The following is a 12174-nucleotide window of genomic DNA, read 5'->3' on the forward strand; positions in this document are numbered from 1 at the left end:
TAATAAGCCAATACTATATCCAGCTTATATTCCACCCCCTCATTTTCAGGCATATCCTCTCAATTTCTGCCTGTATGTATTAGGCCATGTAGCACATTTGATAAATTGTTTCCTCTCATATAAGAATAGTTCATTTCCTATCATGAAATGATAGGGCTTGAGACTTAACCCTAGTAATTGCTAGGGGATATGAGTGGGATACTAGTAACCTCTGCCACACTATAATATGGATGTGTATGTAGGAAATAAAACTATAAAGAGAAATAAGGAAATGATTATCACCAAATGAAAGTGTTCAATGTTCTTTAATAGATAGGAATTATTTAACTAGTTCTAAGACTAGTCTGGATTTGCACAGGTAGTTTTCTCCTTGGCATCTCAAACTGCTGAAACATTAATATGTTTTAAAGATTAATGGGAAGAACCTAAGGGCAGGACAGGAATAAAGATGCAGACGTAGAGAGTGGACTTGAGGACACGGGGAGGGGGAAGGGTAAGCTGGGATGAAGTGAGAGTGGCATGGACATATATACACTACCAGATGTGAAATAGATAGCTAGTGGGAAGCAGCTGCATAGCACAGGGAGATCAGCTCCGTGCTTTGTGACCACCTAGAGGGGTGGGATAGGGAGGGTGGGAGGGAGACACAAGAGGGAGGAGATATGGGGATATATGTATATGTATAGCTGATTTACTTTGTTATAAAGCAGAAACTAACACACCATTGTAAAGCAATTATACTCCAATAAAGATGTTAAAAAAAAAAGGTTAATGGGGACATATTATTGGATATCCAATTTACTAGTGAACATATGCCAGCTAGGTGATCTGTGTAACTTAGCTAAGAAATAAAGCAATCTGACTTTTAAGCCCTTGCATTTTAAACACAGACTTCACTTTCCTATTCTTATGGCCCATGTATTCCTGAATTCTGAAAATATCAGCCTTAAAATCCATATTATTGACAGTTCTTTCCTTCCTCTGCCATCACAACCCTTATTACGAAGGGAAAATTAATAAGCTAGATTTGCCAAGGAGTTTTGCCTGTGTGAACTAACTGTTCTGTATTTTAATGAAAATGTAACATTCTAGATTTATGTTATATTTTTGCAAGCAACCAAATTCTTAACAATGGTAATGACGATAATGATGATAATATTTGCATAGGGTTTATTACCTGCCAAGCATTGTTCTAAGCCCTTTCCTGTATATGATATCTCATTTGATTTCCTCATCAACCCAGTGAAGCAGGTTCATTTTTATTCCCATTTTATTAGTGAAGAAAGTGAGACAGAGTTTGGGAACTTAAATAAGATTGCATAGCCAGGGATCATAAGCATAAGAAAACAAGTTGAATCAGCTTATGCCTAAAAAGTGAGGGCTTCCCTGGTGACACAGTGGTTGAGAGTCCGCCTGCCGATGCAGGGGACACGGGTTCGTGACCCGGTCCGGGAAGATCCCACATGCCGCGGAGCGGCTGGGCCCGAGAGCCATGGCCGCTGAGCCTGCGCGTCCGGAGCCTGTGCTCCGCAATGGGAGGGGCCACAGCAGTGAGAGGCCCGCGTACCGCAAAAAAAAAAAAAAAAAAAGTGACTAGGTAGGTACATATAACCAAAGCACAGAAGGCAGGGGAAGTGTTGACCTCAGGAAAAAGTGGATTTACAGCCTTGAATACTGAGATGATTCCGTCTCTTGTCTTTGTTTCTCTTAGTGCGTTAGCTCCATTCTCTCGGACTAATTGTCCTCATGAGGCTAGAAGCTTTGATACAAGTAGCTCTCAGTTTTAGTCTTAGAGTCTGATATTTAAAGAACTTTCCTTTTCCACTTGGGGAAGAAATCTTATTGGACCAGCTTAGATCATGTGCCCATTCCTTCAATCAATACCCTGCACCTGTTTTCGTAATAAAGCTTTATTGGAGCACAACCATGCTCATTATCTCTACATATTGACCATGGCTGTGTTTGTGCTACAAGTTGAATAGCTGCGACAGAAACCATATAGCCCATGAAGCCTAAAATATTTACTATCTGGCCCTTTACAGAAGAAGTCTGCTGACCTCTGCCTTGGGGCAATCCCTGTGGCGAATTAATCATAGCCCTTCATATTGTTGCCACTTCATTTGAACTGTGTGCTTGGTTGTTACTACACATGTTTGAGTTTGCCCTTCAAAACATCTTCAAAAAGATTACAGTATGACCCAGTCTAGAATCTGAAAACTTCTTGTGTACAAAATAGGCAAGGAATCAGCAAAATGTAAATTTTATACTATTGAAACGAGTATTTATCATTAGTGGAAAGATCACAATTCCCTATTTTCATGCAAAGCAACATCCAAGTGCTTTATGGAACCTGATGAGGATTGCCACAAGTAGGTGAAGCAGAGTTGTTTTGTTACCAAGATACATGCAAAAGGCCTGTTTATCACATGCCAGGTGATGCAACTAAAGGCAAGAGAGATGCCATACCCCTTCAAATAATTATACAATATTTAGAACAGGTACAGGCTGATGTGAACAACTATCACTAAGGTATCAAACTTCAAATTTCAAAAACTACCTACTGCTTTAAACAAAAGATGGGCATGTGATTCAGGTGAGAGAAAACAATGCAACTATAAGTTCAGTGAAAAAAGAAAGTATCAGCATCAAAGTTTGTAGGTTGGATATCAGTGGCTTGTAAAGACATCTCAGAGACAAGAGTGGAACCCTTAAGATGATTCCAATCGTGTGAAGTTTCCAGAACAGGCAAATCCATAGAGACAGAAGTTGAATAGGAATTGCCAGAAGATGGAGGAAGAGGGAAATTGATTATGAATACGTATGGGGTTTCTTTTTGGATTGATGAAAAGTTCTGGACTTAAGATTTTGGTGATGCTCACACAACATAATGAATACATTATTATCAATCGCGGATTGGGTATGTTCCGGCGGATGTATCATTGACATGAGGTTACCACATAGTTAGTCCTTCTGGAAAGGGAGTGAGAATGAAAAGCATGGAAATAAGAGGAAGTGTGTCTCTCAGATAATCCTTCATGTTTTAGGAATCTAGATCTATAGGTGAAAACAAATGAATGGAAACTTTAAAAATTGGTTTTATAAGAACTTCAGTTTGCTCGTATATGAAACAAAGAGGCTGGAACATGGAGGTCCAGACGGCTCTTAAAAATCTGCAGTTCCCAATATAACAGTTCTTTGAATTTTCTAACTAGGGGCAATGTGGTAAACTAACTATATTAAACTGACTGAATATTAAAGCCATTAATCTGGTGAAACAAATTATGTTTTCATTTATTCTATGGAGGAATTTCTAAATTGAATTATAGAATCAATTGCTACTCCACCTGGGACATACATACTTAATTAAACCACAGAATTTTTTTTTCTGATGAATTTAGTGGCGGGGCAGTGACTATGTCAGAGCTGGACGTTTATTGAAAATTAAAGACTGGAAAATTGATCCTTCCCTCAAAGTGATAATAAATCACACTTTCTAAAAAGAATGTCACTGCATCCCAAAGATATTTACTTTAAAAAGCAATCTCGTGTACCTAACCTAATACTTCAAAAACTTTGATAACTAAATGAGATTATTAAACGTATCTTAGCCTTGCCATGATTAATACTGTTAGTCTGATAAGCTTGTGGGTGATGCACTCACATACTCACTGAAGGAGGCAATGAGCAAAGTATAACAGTTTGCAATTTACTCATTTCTGCTGTTAGGAAATAGCATAAATGAACTCATCTTCATATTGAACTAAGGTATGTGAAATGCCTCACCTCTTGATTTTAATAAGTTTGATATTCTCTCTATGGACATGAAACACCCAAAATATTTTCTTTTCTCTTTTATTTTCCCTTTCTTCCTTATAGAACTACTATAACATGCTTGTCTCTTTATCCATTATTTTTTATGACAAATTGTAAAATGTGGAACATATGAGTTAAAGCGCATGATTTCTCTAAAATGTAACCAAGGCAAAATACATGTTTGTTATATAATTATCTGAGAAAAATGATTTTTGGGATCCTTATCCTTTGCCTCCTCTAAAATGACTTTACCTTAAACATGTTTTGAGGTTTTCTGCCTCTGCTTTTGTGGATGCATTTCTCTGACTTGGGATATCCGTGTCCCCTCACCTTCATCTCTTGTTTATTGTCTCTCCCACGTTCTGCTTCCAGGGTCCTTTATGACCTTTATGCTTCCAAGGACCAAACCATCCAGGTCCTTCGTGCTTCAATCCTGTTCTGACCTTTATGATTCCTGTTTCTAGTTGTCAGTCATTGCTCTGTGACAAGTAATTTAGTATCTTTATATTGAAAAAAATGAATATCTGTGATGTAACTCAACTTTTCATGTGTATTTATCTCTAACAACAGCACCAGAAACTCCTTGAGGGCAAGGATCACATCTTATATTTGTGAGGTCCAAGTCACCTAATCCAATGCTGTCTACTTCAACATTATTTTTATATTGATTGTCTGATGTCAATTAGTTGCCTCTTTTGGCAGGATTTGAAAAAATCTGAAAAGGTCTTTTTTCCTATCCACCACTGCAAAGTGCAAATCAGTACCTTTGTGTATGCTGAAGGGAAAAAATTCTGCTCTTCTAGATTTTTAGGAACCAGGTTTATGTGTGTTTTCCTTTGAAAAGCAGGGGTTCAAAACTCAGATGACTTAAATGTGCAATATAAGCTGGTATAATAGTTTACTTGCTTTTTTTTCGTACATTCTGCAAGTTCTTTTTTGTGCAGTGGCCTAGAGACTAGAGCCTCCCTCCATCTGGTAATATTTATAAATTGAAGTGAAATGTGCTCAGTCGGGTTCAGTAAACTGTTCCCCTCATCATAGCCTTCTCTGGCCTCCTTTTAAGGAAGGAAGCAGTAGAATTTTTGTTTCCTGTTTCACTCATCTCTCAGAGTTCCCAGAGCTACAGAACGGCTGTGAAGTTTCCTGTGAAGTTCTTGCAGAACTAGGTCTTAGCAGAGGGGGCGGCAGCCGCCACATGGCAGACCCCTACAGCCAGGCAATCTCATCACAGCGCATGTGTATAAAGCCTAGGCTACTGTTCTACATTTAGTTAGATACATCTGTATTTGTCCAGGCTGTTATATATAATCTGCTTATAGCTGTAATTTTGCTAAGGATCTGTGTTAATGAGTAAAAATATTGAGATTTACTAAACTGTGTCTATACAGTTGTCATTAATTTTTTCTAATTAATTTTTATTGGGGTGTGGTTGCTTTACAAGGTTGTGTTAGCCTCCACTGCACAAAAAAGTGAAACCTCCATACACATACAGATACCCCCTCCCTTTTGGACTTCCCTCATTTAGGTTACCACAGTGCACTAGGTGCGTCCCCTGTGCTACACAGCATGTTCCCATCAGTTGTCCATTTTATACATAGTATCAATAATGTATATGTGTCAGTCCCAGCCTCCCAATTCTTCCCACCCCACTCCTTTTCCCCTTGGTGTCCATACATTTGTTCTCTAGGTCTGTGTCTCTATTTCTTCTTTGCAACTAAGATCATCTAAACCATTTTTCTAGATTCCACGTATATGTATTATAGTATACGATATTTGCTTTTCTGTTTCTGACTTACATCACTCTGTATGACACTCTCTAGGTCCTTCCACGTCTCTACAAATGACACAATTTCATTCCTTTTTATGGCTGAGTAATATTCCATTGTATATATGTACCACATCTACTTTATCCATTCCACTGTCAATGGACATTTATGTTGCTTCCATGACCCGGCTATTGTAAATAGTGCTGCTATGAATATTGAGGTGCATGTGTTTTTATGAATTATGGTTTTCTCAGGGTATATGCCCAGTAGTGGGATTCCTGGGTCATATGGTAGTTGTATTTTTAGTTTTTTAAGGAGCCTCCACACTGTTCTCCATAGTGGCTGTGTCACTTTACATTGCCACCAACAGTGTATTAGGGTTCCCTTTTCTTGTCATTAATTTTTTTTTACATTTTTTTTCTTGTCCCCTTCCCCTCCCTCCTTCTTACACAAACTTTGCACTGTGGTACTGTGTCTATGACAATATTATGTGGCAGACTGTCTGGTCTGCCTTTATTTTTGTTCTTGTTTTTTTGGCTACTTTTTAAAATTGAAGTGAAGTTATAGTTGATATACATATTATATAAGTTACAGGTGTACAATATAGTGATTCACAATTTTTAAAGGTTATACTGCATTTATAGTTGTTAGAAAATATGGCTATATTTCCCATGTGTACAATATATCCTTGTAGCTTGCTTTATACCTAATAGTTTGTACCGCTTAAACCCCTACCTCTATATTGTCCCCCACTTCCCTTTCTCCATTGGTAACCACTAATTTCCTCTCTATATCTGTGAGTCTGCTTCTTTTTTGTTATATTCACTAGTTTGTTGTGTTTTTTAGATTCCACATATATGTGATATCATATGTTATTTGTATTTCTCTGTCTGACTTATTTCACTTAGCACAAGGCCCTCGAAGTCCATCCATGTTGCTACAAATGGCAAAAATCTCATTCTTTTCTATGGCTGAATAGTATTCCACTGTGTGTGTGTGTGTGTGTGTGTGTGTGTGTGTATAAACATCTTCTTTATCCATTCATCTGTTGATGGACACTTAGGTTGTCTCTATATCTTGGCAATTATAAATAATGCCATTATGAACATTGGAGTGCATGTATCTTTTCGAATTAGTGTTTTTTTTTTTTCGGATATATATTCAGGAGCGGAATTGCTGGATCATATGGTAGCTCTATTTTTAGGTTTTTGAGAAACCACCATACTGTTTTCCAACTTACATTCTCACCAACAGTGTACGAGAGTTCCCTTTTCTCCATACCCTCGCCAATACAAGATACTTGTGTTCTTTTTGATGATAACCATTCTGACAGGTGTGGGGTAATATCTCATTGTGGTTTCGATTTGCATTTCCCTGATGATTAGCAATGTTGAGCATCTTTTCATGTGTCTGTTGGCCATCTGCATTTCCTCTTTAGAAAAATGACTGTTCAGTTCTTCTGCCCGTTTTTTAATTGGGTTGTTTGTTTTTTTAAACTTTTGGAATCAGGGCTTTAGCTTGTATATACCTTTGTGGGAACTGGGAGTATTTCCCTCTGGGAGAAGGAAGTAGTGACATATGTCACCCCTGGGCACTCTCAGCCCCCATGGCTTTCTACAGATTTACCCTGTGGCACTAGGCTTACCAAGGAGCAGGTATTTTATGGGAAGGAAAAAGCACCCAGAGGAAAAGGCTTTGCAAGCAGAGCATCTGCTATGTTTCAGCCCCCACTGATCCCTCTAGCCCAGTGCTTCCGTGCAGTATCTTAGCTGCACAACCATATGCTGAGTCCCTGGCTAGAGAGACATTCCTGGGTAGAGTTCCTGGCTCTGTCGTTTATTAGCTGTATGACCTGAGGCAAATCAGTTAATGTTTCAGAAACTTTCATCCTTCTTCTGTAAAATGGAGATAATAACTATGTCATGGAAATATGGAGAGGGTTAAATAAGGTATGTTAGACACCCAGCGCAGTGCCTACCTCATGGTAGATGGGCGCTCAATAAATGAGAAGTTATTATTATTATTATATATTGCTAATAAAAAGTATTCAAAACTTAGAGGTAAGATGCAAGATTGACTACATGTCGGGCAGTCTGGAGCAGTGTCCACCAGATGCATTCAAGAATTATTCAGCTTTTTATGAGATTCTTCATGTCTTGATTTATGTTACTGTTTACCATTGATTAGGGCCCTACTCCCAAAGTTATATATTAAATTTTGTAAATGTTTATCTGTTAAAGACGCAAGTGATTTCTGTGTGGTAGAATAGATAAACCCAAAAGTCACATTTTTATTGCCTCGTGGGAAATTAATCAATTTTGTGTTTAACCTAGTAAACTTCTAGCAGTCTTTCAGTGTCTATATACATTGCATCTTGAATTCTTTTTGAACCATCTTTACCATCCTGCTGGTTCCCTCCTTAATTTGCAAGAGATTCATTCTGGAAAATTATACTTGGACAATGTCCATAATGCATGCTTGGACAAGTATATATCTTTTAAAAAGTGGCTTGTTCCATTGATTAAAATACGAGGACACCCCCTCCTTCTAACTTATTTCTGCATTTCCAGGGAGCTCCTGAGGTCCTAGTAAGAACTAGAGATTTGGGGAAGGCCCAGAGCACTTACTCAGATCCTGGCTTTATCCTTTCTTTCCTCTTGAAGGCCGATGGGGTTTCACCTCAGGCTTCTCCTTTATAGCTCCCACCAATGCTTACTTTCCTCTCCGGGATCCTGGTCTTTGTCCAGCTGATGATGTAGTAAAGGAATGTCTTCTAAACAACTTTCTGCCTTCCTTCCTCTCCCAATCTTAGAAATAGGCACCCTAAATGGTTTCATGTTTAAAGTACTTTTATTCTTAATGCAAACACATACAATGGTGAGGAAAAATAAGCAAAGGGTCAATTACAGTGTTCTCAAATTCTTAAAAAGTACTTTCAGCTTTGCCTCCTGGCTTGCCTCCCCACTAACAATTGCCCACCTCCTCCACTTTAGTCTCCATTCTCCATTTAAGGATAAATACGTCAGCTCTGCTTCCAGCTAAACTCCTTCCTTTTTCTCAAACTCTTTGAAAGTTCCCTTGGGAGTTTCAGATCTTCCCTTCCAGCCATGACTCTTTTATTCCCAAGGGTTGAATTATCAGGCCCTCTACCCTCCTTGAGAAAGGTGTTAATGAGCCTGCCATTCAAGTTACCCCAGACCTAGGAGGATCTTTTTACCACTGAAGGACGCTCTAAGCTGGTGTCTCTAACCTCAAGGTCTGGGCACCTCGCTTGGCCCACTACTTTCCCTAGGAAAAGTCAGCTGAGGTCATCGCCTAACAGAACCCAGGCTCGACTGACCTGTTGCGTAGAGGTTTCCAGCTGAGAAGTGTAGGGAGGTGGGTTTTACAATGCGGATAGTGGGAAGGGATGTGTGAGGGAGGGATGTTTGAGGGGAGGGGCAGAGTCAATGTCATTGGAAAAGGCATACATTTCATTGTAATTTTATACTTGGAGCATTTCTAACAATTAATATTTTGATCATATAAATTACAGAGAAATATGCATGACAAAACTGGCTGTTGCTGATGCACTGAAAATGCAGTACTTCCCTGACTGTGTGGGGTGGGAAGTCGAATTATTGGAATCTCCTGGAGATAGTTTTTTTTTTTTTTTTTTTTTTTTTTGCGGTACGCGGGCCTCTCAGTGTTGTGGCCTCTCCCGTTGCGGAGCACAGGCTCCGGACGCGCAGGCTCAGCGGCCATGGCCCACAGGCCCAGCCGCTCCGCGGCATGTGGGATCTTCCCGGACCGGGGCATGAACCCGTGTGCCCTGCATCGGCAGGCGGACTCTCAACCACTGCGCCACCAGGGAAGCCCCAAGAAGATTTTTATATATACCAAAAAGGGACATGGATTTTTTAACTAGTTGAGAAATGTTGTGGGATTTTTGAACAAAGCCTTGGTATAGCTCAAACCCTTCTATTGCTCCAGATACTCAAAGGGATTTCAAGTAGCCTAACCTACAATTTTCCAAGCCAGAAAAAAGTCAGTTGCAATATGCAAACATCTCTAAGCTGTATTCAAATTCTCCCTGGAATGTTTTGTCTGGTTTTGCTTTTATTATTATTTTTTAAGCTATGAAATTGGAAATAGTATATGTGACACATTTAACTCAGTATGTTCTGACAAGTAATAAACTAATACTTATAATGGTTCCTAAACTACTTGGTTGAAATATGTTTTACATCAGTGAGTGTGTGAATACATACACAATATTATAAGGAAAGACATGATAACTCACTGACTAGTGAAAGATTGCTTCAGAAATCATAAATTACCAGAGATCCAAGTAAGAGCTTTCCCGGGTTGAGGGGGGGGGGGGGGGGGCTTTGAAAGAATTTGCATTTGAATTGCATCCTGAAACTCTAAATTTGAACTTATCACCCATTCTTTAAGATACATTGTAGTTATATATAAGATAGCACTATAGAAATGAAATTCAATGACAACAAATTAGTTTGGTCTTTTAAAAATTATTATCAGAGTTATGTTACTCTGCTGGGCTAATTCTTGTTCTAAATTCATCTTGTCATTATAGCATCAAGAATCTGACCCCAAATGGATTTCATAACTAATCTCTTTTAATAAATATCCCGAGTCATTGAAATGTAAAAGAAATCTTACATGGAGAACTCAACAAGAAAAACGAGTTGGGAATAACACAGCTTAATAATTGGTAAATTTTTTCACCTTGCCTTCTTAAATTTGTGTTACTACTGCCAACAAGATAGGCATATTAAGGCATAAAAATGACCATTTTCTAGAACCTGAGGTCAAATCCACTTTAGATACCAAGATATTTATGTCTTTACAGATCTCATTGATCAGTTTAGACTGCCACTTATGATCCTTCTATTCCATCATTCCTAAGCATGAATTTAGTCACAGCAAGTATTTACAGAAAGTTCATTTCTTTATTAAGAATTAATGGAGAATAACTTATTTAAATATGCTGGGATTTAAATGCATTCTGTAAATGATTTACTTATCAGAAATCAAATATTATGTTATATTATCTTATCTTTAACTATAAGATGAATGGGTGTCTTTTAGCATCTGGCTCTGCCCCTTCCTTGCTGTGGGCTGTTTACTGGACCTTGCTTGCTTGTTTTCTCGCATATAAAAATAGGGATAACAATTGCAGTTATCTCATAGGATTGGTGAGAGAATTAAATGAGATAATATGAATATGAAAACCATGTATCTGGCACATAAAAAGGGCTCCATAACTATTATAACTATCATAGTTAATAAATTAAAATGATTGACAGTCAAAGTATGATTGAGACTTTAAAATATGTATTTTTATATTTTGGTATTTCTCTCTTTCCAATTGCATTTTACTTGGGGCGCAATGTAGCCGTCACATTCGTACTATATTTAAATCCATGCATGCCATAAAATAAGCTGTTATAAATTTTATTTACGGGCTTAAAAGGGTGCTTCCAACTGTTAAAATTACGCAACTTCTTTACGAGGAGAGAGGAGAAAAGGAAATAATGTCTATTGAAAAATATATTGTTTTCTTTTTTGTCATTGTTTCATCTACAGAATGGGCAGTATTCCCTTTGGAAGAGCTGATGGGAATAATGCCATTTGGAAAGTACACAACACAGCAGCATGGCAGAACACAAGAAAGTTCTGAACTGTCAGCTTCCAGGGTCCTTGCATGGCCAAATGACTCTTATTTTCCTAAAATTAAGAATATTTTGTAGCAGCAATTTGAATAAACGGACTCACTTGTCACTGTGATTTAATGTCTGCTTTGCTACTGAATCAGCCGTATTTGGCCAGCCCTGCTGTCTTCACATTTTTCTTTGTGTTTATCCCTAAGCTTAGCAACTAACCAAACACTGAGTGGAATATCGATATTTAAAAGTGAAATGTATTAAAAGTTTACTAATTGTTCCACAGAGAGACTGAGTTTGTATGGTTTACATTTTTATACTTCTTTCTGTTCTACTTATATTCTGAATGTCTGAAATTTTTTGACTTTCCCCCCACTATTCACAAGCTTTCAAATACTGGTAAAGACGTGTCTTTGTGTGTCTTTAGTTCACATAAGATTGCTATGTTAAGTGCTGATGAATATAGAAATGTTAAGACCACGAGAACAATTTTAATAAAGAATCAAAAAGTAACAGATTATGTAAACAGGACAGGTGGTTTTCTTAAGGTAGTGACCAAAATTAAAGCCCCCCTCCTCCACGCCCTACCCCTAACAGTTTTCTTTTGATCAAATAACTATAAGCCTGTGTTTCTGGACACAGAATGATGTTTTAAGTTGAAAAAATATTACTGACTTTTACTGAAAGCAAATTCAAAGCAAAAAGCTTTATTTTATGCCATTTAAAAATTGTCAGTCATATATTTACAGTCATAGAATTACCGTTTTTGGGTTTTGTTTTACCTTGGAAAGGCTTGAAAATATTTACTTTAAACCATTTTTATACGTACTAAAGTATTATAACACTCTTTCGAAAAAAGAAAGTGATCATGTGTCATTTCAGGCATCAAATTGGTCTAGGCAAGGGAAAAGTATTCAGTGTTTTTG

General features: G+C 37.9%; 1 protein-coding gene across 1 annotated transcript in view; it reads left to right on the forward strand.

The window, feature by feature from the left end:
* EPM2A (EPM2A glucan phosphatase, laforin) overlaps positions 1-12174 on the forward strand; it is a 202871-nt gene that overhangs the window by 41857 nt on the left and 148840 nt on the right. The gene's annotated exons all lie outside the window — the stretch shown is intronic.

Source organism: Delphinus delphis, chromosome 14 (genome assembly GCF_949987515.2).
Source record: "Delphinus delphis chromosome 14, mDelDel1.2, whole genome shotgun sequence".
In the NCBI taxonomy this organism is placed as follows: Eukaryota; Metazoa; Chordata; class Mammalia; order Artiodactyla; family Delphinidae; genus Delphinus; species Delphinus delphis.